Here is a 19,140-nt window from a genome sequence, read left to right on the forward strand (position 1 = left end):
GATCTTATTTTAAAGAATAAGACAGTGGTTCTCAAATCTGGTTGAGTATCAGAATCACCTGAGGAAGTTTTCAAAAATACAGAAGTAAGGCTCAGAAATTTGAACTGTTTCAAGTTTCCCAGATAATTCTGAAGTAGCCAGATTGGCACCGTTCCATTAACCACATTAAGAACCACTACCCTAATTTATTAAAAGAAATCCTAAACATCTTTTGATATACCCATTTATCTACCTTATAACCTGTTAAATAAAGCAGAATGCCACTCTAAAGTAACCTTTCAGGGTGTTGAACAACACGAGCAAATGCACCATAATGTGAGCACAGACACTTTAAACTTGACAGACAAATGCTTGAATGAAGACATGGGGTGGGCCAGAAAGCAAAAGAGTTTTATTAGATTGAGTGATTGATTCATTCACTCATTCAACCAATCACTTGACAAATTATTATTGAGCCATATTGCCAGGTACTGTTCTAGGCTCTAAGAATATAAAAATAAATAAGAAATAGTTCCTATATTTCCAGAAGATGGGGAAAGAAAAGCTACAACCAAGTTTGCTTCTTGAAAGTACCCACCACAATGCTTCTGAAATTAAAAGCCTGTAACATTTTATTAAGAGCCTATGCAGCTCTGTAAGAACAGACCAGAGGAAGAGGGGGAAGATGGCGGAAGAGTAAAACGCGGAGATCACCTTCCTCCCCACAGATACACCAGAAATACATCTACACGTGGAACAACTCCTACAGAGCACCTACTGAACGCTGGCAGAAGACCACAGACCTCCCAAAAGGCAAGAAACTCCCCACATACCTGGGTAGGGCAAAAGAAAAAAGAATAAACAGAGACAAAAGGATAGGGAGGGGACCTGCACCAGTGGGAGGGAGCCGTGAAGGAGGAAAGGTTTCTACACACCAGAAGCCCCTTCACGGGAGGAGACTGCGGGTGGCGGAGGGCAGGAGCTTCAGGGCCCCGGAGGAGAGCACAGCAACAGCGCTGCGGAGGGCAAAGCGGAGAGATTCCCGCACAGAGGATCGGTGCCGACCGGCACTCACCTGCCCGAGAGGCTTCTCTGCTCACCCGCCCGGGCGGGCGGGGCTGGGAGCTCAGGCTCGGCCAGCCTTCGGTCCAAGCGCAGGGAGAGACTGGTAGTGTGAACACAGCCTGAAGGGGTTAGTGCACCACGGCTAGCCGGGAGGGAGTCCGGGGAAAAGTCTGGACCTGCCGAAGAGGCAAGAGACTTTTTCTTCCTTCTTTGTTTCCTGGTGCGCGAGGAGAGGGGATTAAGGGCCCTGCTTAAAGGAGCTCCAGAGACGGGCGCGAGCCGCGGCTAAAAGCGCGGACCCCAGAGACGGGCATGAGACGCTAAGGCTGCTGCTGCCGCCACCAAGAAGCCTGTGTGGGAGCACAGGTCACTATCCACACCTCCCCTCCCAGGGCCTGTGCAGCCGCCACCGCCAGGGTCCCAGGATCCAGGGACAACTTACCCGGGAGAACGCACGGCGCGCCTCAGGCTGGTGCAACGTCACGCCGCCCTCTGCCGCCGCAGGCTCGCCCCGCCCTCCGTGCCCCTCCCCCGCCCCCGCCCGGCTTGAGTGAGCCAGAGCCCACGAATCAGCGGCTCCTTTAACCCCGTCCTGTCTGGGCGAAGAACATTCGCCCTCCACCCACCTACACGCAGAGGCGGGGCCAAATCCAAAGCCAAACCCCGGGAGCTGGGCGAACAAAGAAGAGAAAGGGGAATCTCTCCCAGCAGCCTCAGGAGCAGCGGATTAAATCTCCACAATCAACTTGATGTACCCTGCATCTGTGGAATACCTGAATAGACAACGAATCATCCCAAATTGAGGAGGTGGGCTTTCAGAGCAAGATTTATTACTTTTTCCCCTTCTCCTCTTTTTCTGAGTGTGTATGTATACGCTTTTGTGTGAGATTTTGTCTGTATAGCTTTGCTTTCACCATTTGTCCTACGATTCTATCCGTCTGTTTTTTTTTTTACTTTAAAAAAATTTTTCGTAATAATTATTTTTTTATTTTATTTTACCTTACTTTCTTTTCTTTCTTTTTATACTTCCTTTCTCCCTTCCTTCCTCCCTCCCTCTCTCTCTCTTTCTTTCTTTCTTTCTTTCTTTCTACTTTTTCTCCCTTTTATTCTGAGCCATGTGGATGAAAGGCTCTTGGGCTCCAGCCAGGAGTCAGTGCTGTGCCTCTGAGGTGGGAGAGCCAACTTCAGGACACTGGTCCACAAGAGACCTACCAGCTCCACGTAATATCAAACGGAGAAACTCTCCCAGAGATCTCCATCTCAACACAAACACACAGCTTCACTCAACGACCAGCAAGCTACAGTGCTGGACACCCTATGCCAAACAACTAACAAGATAGGAACACAACCCCATCCATTAGCAGAGAGGCTGCCTAAAATCATAATAAGTCCACAGACACCCCAAAACACACCACCCGTGGACGTGCCCACCAGAAAGACAAAATCCAGCCTCATCCACCAGAACACAGGCACTAGTCCCCTCCACCAGGAAGCCTACACAACCCACTGAACCAACTTTAGCTACTGGGGACAGACACCAAAAACAACGGGAACTACGAACCTGCAGCCTGCAAAAAGGAGACCCCAAACACGGTAAGATAAGCAAAATGAGAAGACAGAAAAACACACAGCAAATGAAGGAGCAAGATAAAAAACCAGACGTAACAAATGAAAAGGAAATAAGCAGTCTACCTGAAAGATAATTCAGAATAATGATAGTAAAGATGATCCAAAATCTTGGAAATAGAATAGAGAAAATGCAGGAAACATTTAACAAGGACCTAGAAGAACTAAAGATGAAACAAGCAACGATGAACAACACAATAGATGAAATTAAAAATACTCTACAAGTGATCAATAGCAGAATAACTGAGGCAGAAGAACGGATAAGTGACCTGGAAGATAAAATAGTGGAAATAACTACTGCAGAGCACAATAAAGAAAAAAGAATGTAAAGAACTGAGGACAGTCTCAGAGACCCCTGGGACAACATTAAACGCACCAACACATTCGAATTATAGGGGTTCCAGAATAAGAGGAGAAAAAGGAAGGGACTGAGAAGATATTTGAAGAGATTATAGTTGAAAACTTCCCTAATTTGGGAAAGGAAATAGTTAATCAAGTCCAGGAAGCACTGAGAGTCCCATACAGGATAAATTCAAGGAGAAACACGCCAAGACACATATTAATCAAACTGTCAAAAATTAAATACAAAGAATACATATTAAAAGCAGCAAGGGAAAAACAACAAATAACACACAAGGGAATCCCCATAAGGTTAGCAGCTGATCTTTCAGCAGAAACTCTGAAAGCCAGAAGGGACTGGCAGGACATATTTAAAGTGATGAAGGAGAAAAACCTGCAACCAAGATTACTCTACCCAGCAAGGATCTCATTCAGATTTGATGGAGAAATTAAAACCTTTACAGACAAGAAGCAACAGCTGAGAGAGTTCAGCACCACCAAACCAGCTTTATGGCAAATGCTAAAGGATCTTCTCTAGGCAAGAAACACAAGAGAAGGAAAAGACCTATAATAACAAAAACAAAACAATTAAGAAAATGGGAATAGGAACATACATATCGATAATTACCTTAAATGTAAATGGATTAAATGCTCCCACCAAAAGACACAGACTGGCTGAATGGATACAAAAACAAGACCCATATATATGCTGTCTACAACAGACCCACTTCAGACCTAGAGACACATACAGACTGAAAGTGAGGGGATGGAAAAAGATATTCCATGCAAATGGAAACCAAAAGAAAGCTGGAGTAGCAATTCTCATATCAGACGAAATATACTTTAAAATAAAGACTATTAGAAGAGACAAAGAAGGACACTACATAATGATCAAGGGATCTATCCAAGAAGAAGATATAACAATTGTAAATATTTATGCACCCAACATAGCAGCACCTCAATACATAAGGCAAATACTGACAACCATAAAAGGGGAAATTGACAGTAACACATTCATAGTAGGGGACTTTAACACCCCAATTTCACCAATGGAACGATCATCCAAAATGAAAATAAATAAGGAAACACAAGCTTTAATTGATACATTAAACAAGATGGACTTAATTAATATTTATAGGACATTCCATCCAAAAACAACAGAATACACAATTTTCTCTAGTGCTCATGGAACATTCTCCAGGATAGATCATATATTGGGTCACAAATCAAGCCTTGGTAAATTTAAGAAAATTGAAATTGTATCAAGTGTCTCTTCTGACCACAACGCAATGAGACTAGATATCAATTACAGGAAAAGATCCATAAAAAATACAAACACATGGAGGCTAAACAATACACTGCTTAATAATGAAGTGATCACTGAAGAAATCAAAGAGGAAATAAAAAAATACCTAGAAACAAATGACAATGGAGACACGACGACCCAAAACCTATGGGATGCAGCAAAAGCGGTTCTAAGAGAGAAGTTTATAGCAATACAATCCTACCTTAAGAAACAGGAAACATCTCAAATAAACAACCTAACCTTGCACCTAATGCAATTAGAGAAAGAAGAACAAAAAAACCCAAAAAGTTAGCAGAAGGAAAGAAATCATAAAGATCAGATCAGAAATAAATGTAAAAGAATGAAGGCAACTATAGCAAAGATCAATAAAACTAAAAGCTGGTTCTTTGAGAAGGTAAACAAAATTGATAAACCATTAGCCAGACTCATCAAGAAAAAAAGGGAGAAGACTCAAATCAATAGAATTAGAAATGAAAAAGGAGAAGTAACTGACACTGCAGAAATACAAAAGATCATGAGTGATTACTACAAGCAACTCTATGCCAATAAAATGGACAACCTGGAAGAAATGGACAAATTCTTAGAAATGCACAACCTGCCAAGACTGAATCAGGAACAAATAGAAAATATGAATAGACCAACCACAAGCACTGAAATTGAAATTGTGATTAAAAATCTTCCAACAAACAAAAGCCCAGGACCAGAGGGCTTCACAGGCGAATTCTATCAGACATTTAGAGAAGAGCTAATACCTATCCTTCTCAAACTCTTCCAAAATATAGCAGAGGGAGGAACACTCCCAAACTCATTCTATGAGGCCACAATCACCCTGATACCAAAACCAGACAAGGATGTCACAAAGAAAGAAAACTACAGGCCAGTATCACTGGTGAACATACATGCAAAAATCCTCAACAAAATACTAGCAAACAGAATCCAACAGCACATTAAAAGGATCATACACCATGATGAAGTGGGGTTTATTCCAGGAATGCAAGGATTCTTCAGTATACACAAATCAATCAATGTGATACACCATGTTAACAAATTGAAAGAGAAAAACCATATGATCATCTCAATAGATGCAGAGAAAGCTTTCAACAAAATTCAACACCCATTTATGATAAACACCCTGCAGAAAGTAGGCATAGAGGGAACTTTCCTCAACATAATAAAGGCCATATGTGACAAACCCACAGCCAACATCGTCCTCAATGGTGAAAAACTGAAAGCATTTCCACCAAGATCAGGAAAAAGACAAGGTTTCCCACTCTTACCACTCTTATTCAACATAGTTTTGGAAGTTTTAGCCACAGCAATCAGAGAAGAAAAGGAAATAAAAGGAATCCAAATCAGAAAAGAAGAAGTAAAGCTGTCCCTATTTGCAGGTGACATGATACTATACATAGAGGATCCTAAAGATGCCACCAGAAAACTACTAGAGCTAATCAATGAATTTGGTAAAGTAGCAGGATACAAAATTAATGCACAGAAATCTCGGGCATTCCTATACACTAATGATGAAAAATCTGAAAGTGAAATCAAGAAAACATTCCCATTTACCATTGCAACAAAAAGAATAAAATATCTAGAAATAAACCTACCTAAGGAGACAAAAGACCTGTATGCAGAAAATTATAAGACACTGATGAAAGAAATTAAAGATGATACAAATACATGGAGAGATATACTATGTTCTTGGATTGGAAGAATCAACATTGTGAAAATGACTCTACTACCCAAAGCAATCTACAGATTCAATGCAATCCCTATCAAACTACCACTGGCATTTTTCACAGAAGTAGAACAAAAAATTTCACAATTTGTATGGAAACACAAAAGACCCCGAATAGCCAAAGCAATGTTGAGAACGAAGAACGGAGCTGGAGGAATCAGGCTCCCTGACTTCAGACTATACTACAAAGCTACAGTAATCAAGACAGTATGGTACTGGCAAAAAAACCAAAAGATAGATCAATGGAACAGCATAGAAAGCCCAGAGATAAACCCACGCACATATGGTCACCTTATCTTTGATAAAGGAGGCAGGAATGTACAGTGGAGAAAGGACAGCCTCTTCAATAAGTGGCGCTGGGAAAACTGGACAGGTACATGTAAAAGTATGAGATTAGATCACTCCCTAACACCATACACAAAAATAAGCTCAAAATGGATTAAAGACCTAAATGTAAGGCCAGAAACTATCAAACTCTTAGAGGAAAACATAGGCAGAACACTCTATGACATACCTCACAGCAAGATCCTTTATGACCCACCTCCTAGAGAAATGGAAATAAAAACAAAAATAAACAAATGGGACCTAATGAAACTTCGAAGCTTTTGCACAGCAAAGGAAACCATAAACAAGACCAAAAGACAACCCTCAGAATGGGAGAAAATATTTGCAAATGAAGCAACTGACAAAGGATTAATTTCCAAAATTTACAAGCAGCTCATGCAGTGCAATAATAAAAAACAAACAACCCAATCCAAAAATGGGCAGAAGACTTAAAGAGATATTTCTCCAAAGAAGATATACAGACTGCCATAAACACATGAAAGAATGCTCAACATCATTAATCATTAGAGAAATGCAAATCAAAACTACAATGAGATATCATCTCACAGCAGTCAGAATGGCCATCATCAAAAACTCTAGATACAATAAATGCTGGAGAGGGTGTGGAGAAAAGGGAACACTCTTGCACTGCTGGTGGGAATGTGAATTGGTACAGCCACTATGGAGAACAGTATGGAGGTTCCTTAAAAAACTACAAATAGAACTACCATATGACCCAGCAATCCCACTACTGGGCATATACCCTGAGAAAACCAGAATTCAAAAAGAGTCATGTACCAAAATGTTCATTGCAGCTCTATTTATAATAGCCAGGAGATGGAAACAACCTAAGTGTCCATCATCGGATGAATGGATAAGGAAGATGTGGCACATATATACAATGGAATATTACTCAACCATAAAAAGAAACGAAATTGAGCTATTTGTAATGAGGTGGATGGACCTAGAGTCTGTCATACAGAGTGAATTAAGTCAGAAAGAGAAAGACAAATACCGTATGCTAACACATATATATGGAATTTAAGAAAAAAAATGTTACGAAGAACCTAGGGTTAAGACAGGAATAAAGACACAGACCTACTAGAGAATGGACTTGAGGATATGGGGAGGGGGAAGAGTAAGCTGTGACAAAGTGAGAGAGTGGCATGGACATATGTACACTACCAAACATAAAATAGATAGCTAGTGGGAAGCAGCCGCATAGCACAGGGAGATCAGCTCGGTGCTTTGTGACCACCTAGAGGGGTGGGATAGGGAGGGTGGGAGGGAGGGAGACGCAAGAGGGAAGAGGTATGGGAACATATATGTACATGTATAACTGATTCACTTTGTAATAAAGCAGAAACTAACATACCATTGTAAAGCAATTATGCTCCAATAAAGATGTAAAAAAAGAAAAGAAAAGAAAAGAAGAGACCATACTTCTGCTCTCTTAATCACACTTTACTGGAGGTAACTTGTGTACTCCATGGTGAATAGTCTCATTATTCATTGCAAAGAAGATAATACCATATAAAAGCCTACCTCCTCCAGGAAGCTATTCCTCAAAAATAATAGTTTTCTATAATATGTGTTGTATGTATTTCAGGTCGCTACCCTATCCTTGTGTATTTATTTTAATATTATCTCCCCTCCTTTATAGTGTCAACTGGTTATAATGCTATTTTCTTTCAAATATTTTCAAGAAAAAAAATCCATTCAAGTGTGCTAGACTTTGAGTTCTCTTTCCCATGACCTGTGTACCAGCTCATGAGAGCTAGCATGACAGCCTGATGCCTGCACTCTTGGCCACTGAGTGTTATTGCACCATACTGCAAACACTCCCCACCAGAAAGGGTGCTACCAATGCTACCCTGAGCTGAGTGTGTTCTGCAGAGGGTGTGGCTTATCCATCATATCCTCTATCTCTGCCATTTGTTTTATGGGGTGTTTTTGTTTTTGTCTTTGTTTTGCCACTTGGCTTGTGCGATCTTAGTTCCCCCAACCAGGGATTTAACCCGGGCCATAGCTGTGAAAGCGCCAAGTCATAACTGCTAGACTGCCAGGGAATTCCCCCGTTTGTTTTATGTTTATAGACCAACAGTTGTGACCCATGATAACTGAGAAAATGTCTCCAAATGATAGTACTAGAAAGAAAAACATGAAGAGTAACATGATGGATGTCAAAAGGTAGTTTTGTAAGAGCTTGAAAATTCTTCAGGAAAATGGTCATGGATGAGAAAAGGGAGGGTAAAAGTCAGCAGGCAAGAGACTGATGGGAGTCCTTAGACGTACCTAGGGGCCTAAACCATAACTGTCACCTCAGAGGACTGCCAGATGATTGTATGAATGGGGCCGAAGGAACACAGCAGGTCACAACTTCAAAGAATTTGGAGGGGAGTGAGAGCCATTTGTCAATGTACAAAAGAGGGAATGTAATTCCACAGGGACTGTGCCATAAATAACCCTTATGGCTCTGATTCAGTTAGAGCTCCCTTTTCCAAGAGGACATCAACACTGCCAAACTGGGTAGGTATGGTTCTTTTATTTCTCCTATCGAATCATAAGCTCTTTCAGTAAGTGATTCCATGACTCAGTTATATTTGACCTCCTTAGGAGTCTACTATAGAGTCATGACAAAATTTTTTTAAATGAATGAATGGATTTCTAAATGAAACAGACCACTCACCATCTCTGACATGTCACTGTCATGAGTAATAGGGTCTCTAATAGGCTGATAACAAAAATCCCCACATAAGTTGGGGTTCTCTGGTTTATGCCTATTCATTATTGTCGAGTCTCTAGACCTCACTTTCACTCCCATCAAAGTCTCCCCAAAACGGAACATGGCACCCACCCAGAGAGTAGATTCAGAAATTCTTCCCTTCTCACCTAGGCAACATAGAAGAGTTTACACAAAGAAAGAAACACCTTAAAGGGAGCCTAATGGGGCATTTCCTCCACCCTCTAAGAGGAAGGAAGGAGAGGCAAGGCAGTGAGTTGGGTATAGCCCAGGTTTATTACATTTGATTTTCCTTTCAGTCAACACTCGAGAGAAAGAGAGAGACCAACACTGGGTACCTTTGCAGGAAACTGCAGTGATTTTAGTAGGGTAGAAAGTGGAAGAGTGAAATGTTATTACTATAACAACTGACATCATAATTGCTCCTCAGAGGACAACCGTCTCTACTGAGTAAATACCTTGATAAGCGGCTTAGGTTGGAGGGTGAGTCACTAAGCATAATAAATAGATTGGTAGATATTCTATATGAGAAGATGAGAGAAATTTGTTTTGCTACTGAAACATGGAAGGGAGAGAGGAACCATGACATAGAATGAGGTTCAGACAATACTTGGAGTGATATTGCTTGTGCAAGTTCTCCAGTGGTGGGGCAAAGACATTTTTAAGAATGAGGATGGTCTCAGGTTCAATATGAAGTTTATATTGCTATACTTTAAAATCCTCCTCTTATATCCCCAAATTCCTTATTAAAATCTACTAATCACAAAAAAAAATTGCTTTTATGTGTAGAAATTGTGATAATTAAGAGAAGATTTAATGTTTAGGTTGATATTTTGTGACTTGAATTTCGTGTTTAGGTTGATATTATGTGAAACAGAAACAGCATAAAAGGGACAGTGAGATGACCCATAAAAGAAGCAAGAGTTTACAGCCAGGGCTAATGAGGAGACAATAATTTCCCTAGAAATTCATAGTAATTCTGAGGAGCATTTTGGTCTTTCACAGATGTGGAATTAGAACTTCAATCCAATCTTATGCAGATCTCAAGGAAAAAGAAGGGCCCAGCTAACATCAAGGCTACAGGCTGATAACAAAAATCTGTGTATAACGGCATTCTGTGGTTCATGCCTTTGCAGAATCTATAGATCTCACTTTCACTCCCCACAAAATCTCCCCAAATCTTTCTAGATGTTCCTCAGATACATTGCCCATGTATGCCGGAATAAGACTCTCTGCCACCACTTGGTGATCTTCACTTTTCCTCCTTCCCTGCTTGCCTCGTGGGAGTGCCTTCCTGCTGCCTGCACTACCTGGAAGCACTGGTGTTGCTTCCAGAGGCTGTCCCCTTCTCTCTTGACCAAAGGTGCTTTCCACTTAAGTCATTCTTTCTAAAGTGTGGAGATTCCACATGTTTTAGTTATCTATGACTGTGTAACAAACCACCCCAAAACTTAGTGGCTTAAAACAACGACTTATTATTTCTCATGATCCTGTGGATTGACTGAGCATCTTTTCTGCTTCGGGTGGTGGCAGGTGGAGCGCTAGGATGCTGGAAGATCAAAAATGGCCTCATTCACAATGGCTGGCAGTCAGTGCTGGCTGTGTAGGCTGGGAGCTCGGTTAGGGCTGGAGGCTGGAGGATGTGATTCCCCTCCAGCGGGTCTTACCCTGTAGTTTCTTGGGCTTCCTCACAACATGGTGGGTGAGTTCCAAGAAAAGTGAAAGGCAAAGCTGTAGATCTCTTAAGGCCTGATCTCAAAATTTATATAACCTCACCCCTGCAACATTCTATTGGTAAAATCTAAAGGGAGGAGAAATACATTCCACTTCTTGATGGGAGGAATAGTGGGGGAAAAAGAAAAGAAATAACAAAAAATTGCAGTCATCTTTAATCTACTACACCACGCTACTCTGCCATACACACACACACACACACACACACACACACACACACACACACACACACACTACTGCTGTACAGTACTTCCTTACGTTGAATCTCAGAGCATACCTCTACTTCCAACCTCTTGCAGACAGTCTATATGAGAAATACTCATCTATTTCTATTGCCAGCACCCTAAGCCTTAGACACCAGAACAGGAGAGTCTGGCAGCAGGACCAATCTACTGAATCGATCCTTCCCTGCCAAGCAGTCTCCTTCTGCCTAAACTCCCTTGCTTTTCAGTCAACCACACTTCCTCTTTTGACCAGGCCATTTATCACAGGGATTGTGTATCCTTTTGAAGCTTTTATTTCATTGGCTTACTCAAAAAAACATCAGTTCACCTTAATCAGACATATGCATGTACCATCTTCAATAAGGGGCTAACTATGAAATGTCTCTGCTACTTATCCAGTACTGGCACAGATATGACAGGGTCTTCAAAGTGTTCATGATAGTCATATATCACTGAAAGTTCCCCAAATCTAACTCAGCACAGCAATTCAGCTCTCTGAAAGCATGCCTGAGCCGCCTGAACCTGAACTACTTTAAAAAGACTCCCAGTGAGTCAAGTTCCTGAACTTAACTGAATTGGTGCAGTTCCAGAATTTTTTGGTGGTTTTGGGAAGCTAAGAGGGTGAAAAACCACAGATACCACCCCCCCAAACAAATCCCCAGTATGGTACAGTCTCTGATCAGCTTTGTGTCTGGATCCAAGGCAAGAAAAAATCCTAGGGGGGAAAATGTAGAAGAGAGAATTGGACAAGGAAGAAGAAGAGCGTAACATTTCTAATTCCCATCTTGTCACCAGCCTAGAAGAAGTCTAAAGCTGCTAACACTGCAAAAGAATGACTTTCCTCCTGCCCCCTCTTCAGGCAACTGAGATTCTGACCTGACCAACTGCTAAAACCTTGCCCCAAGGACAGTTACCAATGAAGCAAATTAAGCCAGAGATAAGGTAGTCTTCCCCCAGTCCACACTTCTGGATTCAAACTGCTCTGCTCCACCCTCACCTTACACAAGAAATGCAGTCAAGAAGAAGAGCACTTGATAACAGCCAAAGGGACAGTGAGTTTCTTCCCACTGTAGCTTCTAGCCAACTACTGACTTTCAGCTTCACTGTCTTGTTATGAATATTAAAAAGGAAAAGGTGCCATCGCAAGTGCAGGGAGTTGGTGATAAATTACTGTCTTGACTTACATTGATTAATTGCAATTCATTATCCAGACAGGTAATGGGCATTCATGTTGTTTCCACTTCCTGGAGATGATCAGTAGCCAAACCTTGTAAACAGTGAGATGGAAAAGCAGGAACAACTCAGGACAGTGAATGGTGGGTTGCTGAATGCTCTGTTTCATTAGTTTTTCCTATCAACATCTCATGGAGAAGCAAATTTCTAATTCAGATGAAACTGGATCTTCATCTGAAAGCAGGAACAGCAAAATAAGTTTTTCTCTAATGAGAAAAATAGTGGAAAGGAGCACACAGTGTTGCATACTGTGCACCTTTGCTGCTGCTATTAGGTCACATCCTTTTCCCTCCCTGTCCCCCTCTCTCCCTCCACCCTTCTCTTCGTCCATCCAACTCATTCTCAGACTCTATCTTCTCCAAGAACCACTCTGACCCCACAAATGAGGCCAGCACTGTTCTTGTGCACTCCTTTGTTTCCTGTGCACACCCCCACTACTGCTCTTACCCCAATGTGTTAAAGTTACTTGGTCATGTGTCTTCAGAAGAGTAGGCTGAAAAAGAGCAGCGTTATGTCTTGTACTGCTTTGCATCATTAGGTCCTAATCCTCTCTCTTGCACATCAAAAGGATTGAATCCGGGATTTCCCTGGTGGTGTGGTGGTTAAGAATCCGCTTTCCAATGCAGGGGAGTCCAGCGAGCCACAGCTAAGGAGCCTGCCAGCCGCAACTAAGACCCGGAGCAACTAAAATAAATAAATAAAATATATATTTAAAAAAAAAAAGGATTGAATCCACCTTGAACTGAGCTGAATGAACATCTATCATACTGTTGTGGGACTTTTAGTATCCTCTACCTTCTCCTCAATGTTACCAAGTAAGTTCTATTATTATGTTTCATAGTCTTGAGGCTAAATTAAGTGAATCTCAAAGAAGTTTTGAGACTTCCTGATCCCTGCTCTCCAGAATAATGTATGTGAACATATAGCAGAAATACTTTCCTATTACTTTCTTGACTTACTCTTTGAGTTGCTTTTCCAATAAGACATATCCTTTGCTAAGCCATTCACATTCTCTCCTGAGTTCCTACTGTGCTAAAGCCAGATGTTTGTGAGTTGTATGTCCATTCTGGGAATGCTGTCCCACTGACTGATAGGACAAACTTATGACTCTCCCTCACCAACCCTGTACATACATACTCCCACACACGTAGGTACATGTACAGGACTGTGCCCATTTGCAGATGGTTTCTGAATTTATCCTTGAAAATCCCACATAAAGATTTTCAGAATCATAAGGACTCTTGGGAATTCCCTGGCTGTCCCGTGGTTTGGTCTTCAAGCTTCCACTGCAAGGGGCATGGGTTTGTTGCTGGTCAGGGAACTAAGATCCCACATGCCATGCAGCACAGTCAAAAACCCCCAAAATATTAAGTACTCTTGATTGGATTTCAAATACATAGTATTTTTTAAAATTGTGCTCAAAAGAATTATTTTCTGCTTACCTTCCTTTCAAAGTCACCAATGCCGAACTTCAAGACCTGAATGTTCTCAGGTATCTTCTGATGGGTTTCTTTTTTTTTTTTTGCCTATCAAGCTTTTCAAAATCAAGGGTAATTCCACAAAGGCACTGCACTCTTCTATTGGCATTCCAGTAGACTGGGATAGATGGTACAGATTCTCTGCATTTGGGTTGAACTATTATGGCCCTGTAGATGGATATTCTCAGATTGTATAAAGTGTGCCTACTATGTGGTACTCTTAGTTTCCTCAAATGTGTTCTTATTTAACGTTAGGAAGGCAGCAACGAGTCTTAGAAAACCTGCAGACTGGTAGTCAGGAGAGGCCTCAAATGTTTTATAGAAGGAAGTGGTACATGAATAGGTAAATACGTAAGTAGGGAGATAGGTAAGGAGGTGGGTACTTAAGTAGGTAAGTTGGTAGGGAAGTAAATAAACAGGATTTCTCTACTAACTAGCACTCTGAGATTGGGAAAGTCATCCCTCCCCTCTGGGCCTCAGTTTCTAGTTCTCTAAAATTAAGGCAGTTGGACTACTTGGTCACCAAGCTCTGTTCAAGTCTTTTGAGTCTATGAAGTCATCTGTGACCAGCTTTCCTTCATCCCACTCTCCCATTCTCACTGCTGGTGTGTTTCCATATTCCCTACCATCCTCTTCCATGGATCTTCTCAAGGTGACTCTAGATCTACTGAGACCTGCTTTCTTCCATTTAAGTTCTTTATTGCCCTGGAATTCTAACACTTCTCGGTTCATGGCCCTTCCCCCATGGTGGCCGGTCACCCTTCAATATTTAAATGCTTTCTTCATGTTAACAAGAAGCAAAGAAAAGCCCCTGACTTCCTTGTTTCCTGTAGCGAATGGTTCTGAAGTGACCTGAAAAGTTAATGTAACTTCCTCAAATGCCTCACTCATTGACCTACAGAGAAGTTGAGCCGCTGGCTCACCCTGGCTGCAGTCATCTGTTTTTAATTGCATCAGTCCCCGTATCAGCCACAGGCTTCAGTTTCACAGCCTGGGATGAGCCGTTTAGGGAGACCGCCTTCCCTGCCTTCCCCAAACACCTCCAGCCTGAAAGGAGCTGTCACAGATATCACCTCACGTTGATAGTTTTCCTTTTAATATTTATAAACAGGAAAGTATTTTTCTCTCCCCCACTTGAAATGTATATATTCATTCATTAAAAGGCATTGACACGGCTGAGGTAATGGCCTGTCGACAGCTTTACAGCAAGAACCATCTCACTGCCTGCAGGCCTGTGCATTTTAATATAATTAAAAGGCTTCTGTTTGGAATCTTAGCTAATTAATATTCATGCTTTCCTCCTTCCACCCACCATTCCCAATTTGCCATCTTTTAGGAGATTGATCATGGCCCAATTAATCCCGCCACCAGTCAAAGCAAGACAGGCAGGGAAGAAAGGGGGAAATGCCATTGCAGTGTTGGCTCTTAATGAGAAAAGAGCTTTTTAAATAATGGAAATCTTCTCCCGGTTTATAAGGAAAGTTGCGGAAGGATCTCTATGACTATGGGAATTGGTAGGAGTGGAAATGTGGACCAGGGACTGTGGATTAATTCCTCACACTGAAGTGAGTTCAATTTATTAATCTTTAAGAGTCTTCACAAGTTTCGTTCATGCCAGAAATCACAGGACGGGAAATTGGAGAAGCAGGTAATATATTTTTTAAATTTTTTAAAAATAATATAAAAGTGAAAATGACAGCAACAGGTATTTCTCACTATTCAGTAGCTGAGAAAACCATCCACAAATGAAAGTGTGGTCACTTACTTTTCTTTGTCTCTGCCATCCTTTAACACCAAGGCTTACAAATGGGCATTGCTTTGCCTGAAAAAAACAAAAACAAAAAACATCCTGGTAAGTGATGAGAATAAGGGTATTTGTAATTAAACTATCCTCAGATATGTGAAAGCTTGTCACAATGGAGCAAATTAAGCTTTCTCTCTACTTGACTTGAAAAGATAAAAATGGAAATCTTGGCAGCGTTTGTGATGAGACACCCAACAGCGACAGACCTGAGCTTGAAGGAGCTCTAAAGTAAGAGAAGGAAGAAATAGTCTCTGCCTTCCCCACACAGTTGCTCTTCCAATCCTCAGTGTCTTGAGAACATGTTGTCCAGTGATGAGGACAAAAGCCATAAAAGAGAGTTGACAAGAAGCGCACCTCACATTCAGGTTAGCTGACAATGGCCAGGTTACTTCACCACTTTGAGTCCCATCTACAAAATGGGAAATACCTCCATCAGACAATTGTTGTGAGAACTAAATGAGAAAAAGCCTTCAAAGTGCCTAGCACAATGGACAGTGAATACTAATTCCAGTTGAATAGCCACAGCAAGCAGACTATGGAACAAAGTGGAGAAGTAATAGCTACTCCATGTCATAGAGAAGAACATTTTCCCAGAAAGAAGAAAGAAAGGGTGGAGAGGCCTTGGCCACAAAATACATAACAAGTACAAAAAAGCCAAAAAGGAGTTGATCACATCTTTAAGCCTGTCTCGCCCAGTGCACTGGGTATTAATAATGGAACAAAGAGGGGTTACAGAAACAAGATAAAAATAAACCAGAAGCACTGGGGTTACACAACAGGTACATGTAGTCTGTCCTGTTGATGAGTCACTGGTCTGAGAAATCTGTTTAGGTTCAGCAGGAAGTCTATGAACAGGCTGCAGCTTAATTGTCCTTCCACCGTGTCTGCTCCCATTGTGAGCTTGGGGCTCTTTATTTCTTAAAAGTATGAGCAATCACATCCTCCTGGATGAGATCATGTAGGGATGTATTGCTGATCCATCCAACTGGAATGCCCTTTTACAGTTTCCAGCTATTAAACTCCCACTCTCACTTCAGGGCAGCAGAAGTGTCCCTTCCTCTGGGAAGTCAGCCCCATTAACCTGGCCAGAGCTAATCATTCCTTACTTTGGATCCCCAAAGAATACTTCTGCTCTATTAACATTTATAAGTCTCTCTCCCTCAATGATAATGATGGTGATATTTGTTAACAGTTATTGAAGTCTTTCTAAGTACCAAGTACTGTGCTCAATGTTTTATGGACACTAGCTCAGTTAATCCTAGGAGGTATATATTTTTATTCTCCCCATTTTGTTGATGATGAAACTAAAGTTTAGTGAATATCATGAGTATCTTGCTTGTCACACGGCTGATAAAACAAGATTAGGACAAAGGCAGTTGAACTCCAGAGTGCCCCCTCCCATTCTGATTCAATATTGTCTCTTCAACAAGGCTTAGTACACACTGAGAGCTCAAGAATGATTTGTACACTGAATAAGGATCATTGGATGGTTGGAGGCATAGACCTGACCGCTGGAACAGGCAAACGCAACTGCAGATATGCATCGGAGGGAGAGGCTCTCCACAGCCCATCATCCTTGTCACCATATTCCCACTGAGCCTTCTTTTTGGTCCTAGTCATACCCAAGATTGTATACAAAGCCCAAAATTTCTTTGAAACAGATTCAACCCATGAAGAAGGCTGTGGAGAAACAAACTTACACCTCTTTTTTTAAGTTTTATGTTTTGTCAAAATGTTATTGTTGGTGATGAGCATAGGTTGCAGTGAAGCAGGGGTTGAGTCCAAATGATTGGAAGCTGAAGGGATTTCTCTATGGGGTTTTGATTTGTTATGCCAAACCCATATAGTAAAGGGAAAGACTCCAGAGGCTGACCTGGGTTAAGCTCTGGGCAATTGAGGCACATCCTGCAGTCTCTCTAACACAGTCATCCATAAAATTGTGGTGACATTGCCCACCCACTCATGTTGAGAGCACGAGTATGAGAGCCCTTAGTGTGAGGGTGTGGTGATCTTTGGAAAAAGTTGCATGGTCATGCTTTCTCCATGGTGAGTTATCTTTAAACCAAGCTCTAGGAAGATGCTTGAAATGCATTCTCTTCCTCCTCCTCAGCTGCCAGCAAGACAATGGGAACTGCTATATAACAGAGGATGCAGTTTCCAAATGAGCAGGGAGTAATTGTGAGGCTTCTATAATTCTTTCAGGGAAGAACTGTGAGAGGCAGAAGAGATCATAGAATTTAGCTCTCTCATTTTACAGATGAGGAAGTTGAGGCCAAAGCCAGAGAGATTGTGGAATGAGGGAATGGCCAACCGGACCAAGATAACATGACTGGTTCACAGGGAGCTGAGATGGGAACCCAGATCTTCCAACTTCTATTGATATCATGCTGTGATTTCTCTTCTCAGAACTTAAAGTTGTATTTCCGATTTTGATAACTGTTTTGTTAAGTGAGAAGTGGAGAGGGAGAACCAGTGAAGGCAAGAGAGAAGAGTTAGATTTTCCCTTTAAAACAGCTGAACAACAAAGAAAGTGTATTGTCACTGGTAGTTAAAAAGAGAGAGAGAGGGGCGTCCCTGGTGGCACAGTGGTTGAGAGTCCTCCTGCTGATGCAGGGGACACGGGTTCGTGCCCTGGTCCGGGAGGATCTCACATGCCGCGGAGCGGCTGGGCCCATGAGCCATGGCCATTGAGCCTGCACGTCCGGAGCCTGTGCTCCGCAACGGGAGAGGCCACAACAGTGAGAGGCCCACATACCGCAAAAAAAAAAAAAAAAAGAGAGAGAGAGAAGGTGGGGAGAGAAAGAAAGAAAGAGAGAAAGGAAGGAAGAAAGTAAATGAAAAAGAAATGAAAATTTTCATACGAAAAATTTTTAAAATATAAGCAAATAACAAGAGTTTATCCAACAAGCTATAGAATACAGGTGAGAAAAATGAATAGGCCATAATCACTCACAGTTTTTAGAAAAACAAGTTCATCCCTAAATTTTGAAATTGTCACAATTCATCAGCATCCTGCAAAACGTCTGGTGAGATTGGTGCTCAAACTGATACCCAGAAGCATGGTTCTTATGAACCAGTGCTACATTTTTTTTCTTTTTTTTTTTGCGGTACACAGGCCTCTCACTGTTGTGGTCATGAAAGCATAAAATACTGAGGGGTCATTTAGCAAAATATTTTCAATACTTGTACAATAAAAACTACAAAGCATTAAGTGGAGAAATTACATAAATGGAGAAGTATATCATGCTCATGCGAATCAAAAGACTCAATATTGTAAGTCAAGTGTTCCTTAAGTTCATCTACAGATTCAATGCAATACCAGTCATAATTCCAGAGGCTCTTCTATATAAATTGATATACTTATTCTAAGATTTATATGGAAATGTAAAAGGCCTAGAATAGCCAAAACAATTTTGATAAAGTAAAACAAAGTATGAAGATTTATAATATGTGATTTCAAGCATTTCCACAGAGCTACAGTATTCAAGACAATGTGGTATTCATGTAAGGACAGTTCATGAAACAAAATAGAGTCTACATGTACACCCCT

General features: G+C 41.3%; 1 protein-coding gene across 1 annotated transcript in view; it reads right to left on the minus strand.

Annotated features, from left to right (window-relative positions):
• PAPPA2 (pappalysin 2) overlaps positions 1–19,140 on the minus strand; it is a 565,818-nt gene that overhangs the window by 310,444 nt on the left and 236,234 nt on the right. Inside the window, exons 4-5 of the mRNA XM_060295976.1 lie at positions 15,552–15,608; positions 12,756–12,992 (exon numbers count right to left, since the gene is read on the minus strand). The gene's annotated coding sequence lies outside the window, so the exon portion shown is untranslated. The remainder of the gene's footprint in view (positions 1–12,755; positions 12,993–15,551; positions 15,609–19,140) is intronic.

This window comes from Globicephala melas, chromosome 1, assembly GCF_963455315.2.
Source record: "Globicephala melas chromosome 1, mGloMel1.2, whole genome shotgun sequence".
NCBI lineage: Eukaryota > Metazoa > Chordata > Mammalia > Artiodactyla > Delphinidae > Globicephala > Globicephala melas.